The sequence below is a fragment of the Thamnophis elegans genome, chromosome 3, assembly GCF_009769535.1.
Source record: "Thamnophis elegans isolate rThaEle1 chromosome 3, rThaEle1.pri, whole genome shotgun sequence".
Classification (NCBI taxonomy): domain Eukaryota; kingdom Metazoa; phylum Chordata; class Lepidosauria; order Squamata; family Colubridae; genus Thamnophis; species Thamnophis elegans.
Window position 1 is genome coordinate 6,529,780 of NC_045543.1, and position 2,424 is coordinate 6,532,203.

Sequence of the window (2,424 nt, forward strand, 5' to 3'; positions counted from 1 at the left end):
TGTTGCCAACTATAAGGGGTGAGGCTCATCTCTGTTTCAAGGCACTGCAGGACTGTCCGAAGACATTTCCATGGTCATGTGTCCAGCATGACAACATGGAACACTGTTAACCTTCCCACTGAAATGGTACCTATTTATCTACTTGCATTTACATGCTTTCAAACTGCTAGTTTGGCAGGAGCTGGGATAAGGTCAGGAGCTCATCCTGTCACGTGCCACTCGGATCTTGAACCTGGGCTGCCAGCTTTGCATCCGACAAGCCCGGCATCTTAACTTTTGAGCCACTGCATTGCCTCTTCTCGTTTTGGCTAAGATCATGTGTTGTATCTGTTCTTATCAGTTTAATATCTGACGTTCAAACGTAGATATTCCAAAAGTCATGTTGGAAGGATTTTACCATACTCATCGTGCCTGGAGTGTCCTGATTCCCTCAAAACTTCTCACAACTTGTCCTGCAATGTCAACACGTCACATTCATAAACAAGGGAGATTAAAATCTGAAAATCACATTGAGAAAAACCACGAGTCTCCTAGTCTCCTTCTCTTTCAACAGGGTCAAAGCTATCTAAATGATTCATCTTAGTCACCTGATTTGGTTCCTGCATAGGTTGATTAGTTCATTAGCACAACCACAATTGTTTCGTCACTGCTCAGAAATGAAGGCTCTCAAAGAGGTAGTAGCAACACCTGTTCTTACATTACACACTTCATCCTGAAGTACAGCCATAAAGATTTATGTCGATCAGTCCATAGCTGATGTTGAAGTCCACACGTTGTAACATTGTTGAGGTGGAGAAATACCGATGTCTACTCAGAAAGTATATCTCAGCAAATTTGTTACTGTCTTAAAAGATTAGAAGTCAACAATAATATTTGGAAGAATCTTCTGTATCAGGCTTAAAGTTATATGCAAAGATTTATATTGCAAGATTGTAAAAGAATTATCAGCAAGCAAAATTAGATTTATTTCTTTGATTTCTTTGAGTGTTCGGAGACTGCAGTTGGCCCAGAATGCAGCCGTGCGAGCAATATCAGGGGTACCTCGGTACGGTTCCACCACAAAACCGCGGTAGACTAAAGCACGCTCGACAAAAGCGCGTACCTGACGTCATCACAGCGCGACGAAAACATCACGCTGTGAGCGGTAAACTTAAAATTAAAGCGAAAACCTTACCCTAACCCCCCCAAACCTAACCCTAAACCTAACCCTAAACCTAACCCTTAACCTAACCCTAAACCTAACCCTAAACCTAACCCTTAACCTAACCCTAAACCTAACGCTAACCCTTAACCTAACCCTAAACCTAACCCTAACGCTTAACGTAACCCTAAACCTAACCCTAACCCTTAACCTAACCCTAACCCTAACCCTAAACCTAACCCTTACCTTTACGTGAATCGGCTTGCTTTAAAATCGCTTTTTAAAATCTCCGCGGTCGTATTTGTCGCGCTGCTGATGACGTCAGGTACGCGCTTTAATCGGGCGCGCTTTAGTGGACCGTGGTTTTGTCGTGCCACGCCTCGGTACACCCGTGTTACACCTATCCTCCACGAGCTGCACTGGCTCCCTATTAGTCTCCGGATGCGCTACAAAGTGCTGGTGATTACCTTTAAAGCCCTACATGGCACTGGACCTGGATATCTGAGAGACCGTCTCCTGCTACACACCTCCCAACGTCCGATAAGAACTCACAGGTTAGGCCTCCTCTGGGTGCCGTCTGCCGGACAATGTTGGCTGGCGACCACTCGGGGGAGAGCCTTTTCTGTTGCTGCTCCGGCTCTGTGGAACGAGTTACCAACAGAGATCCGGACCCTCCCCACCCTTGCAGCCTTCCAAAAAGCCACCAAAACCTGGCTGTTCCGGCAGGCCTGGGGTTGCTGACTCAAATCAGGTGAACCCCCAATTAACCCGGATGTATGTTGTGTTTTTAAAATGTTTGTATTGTTTTACGTTCTTCCCCTATATGTTATTTTTATTTTATTCGTACTTGTAAGCTGCCCTGAGTCCCCCCCCCCCCCCCCCGGGATTGGGCGGCATATAAACCCATTAAATTGCTAAAATTATACTCTGGCTTGTTCCTAAAAACTCAAAAGGGTTGGAATGAAACTGACTTGTTTTGTCTCCACAACAGCAACCCTTGAGGTAGGTTGAACTAAGACAAAATACTGTACTACCCAAAACTCACCCAGTAAATTTCGATGTTTAAAAGTAGAGTTAAATGTGGGGCCTGGTATCTTAACAGTGGTACCATATTGGATCTCATGGGTAACTTTTGACCATCATTGTTTACTACCAGTAATAATTCTTCATCTTCAATATTGAAAAAAAGTAATTCAATCAATATTTCACCCAATATATGGATGCCAAATCTTTGCTGGACTTCTAAAAGATGCTCTCACGCACAACAACATTACTAAAATCTC

General features: G+C 44.0%; 1 pseudogene; it reads left to right on the forward strand.

Annotated features, from left to right (window-relative positions):
• Positions 1 to 288: 288 nt before the first annotated feature.
• On the forward strand, positions 289 to 407 carry LOC116506887 (annotated as a pseudogene).
• Positions 408 to 2,424: the final 2,017 nt, after the last annotated feature.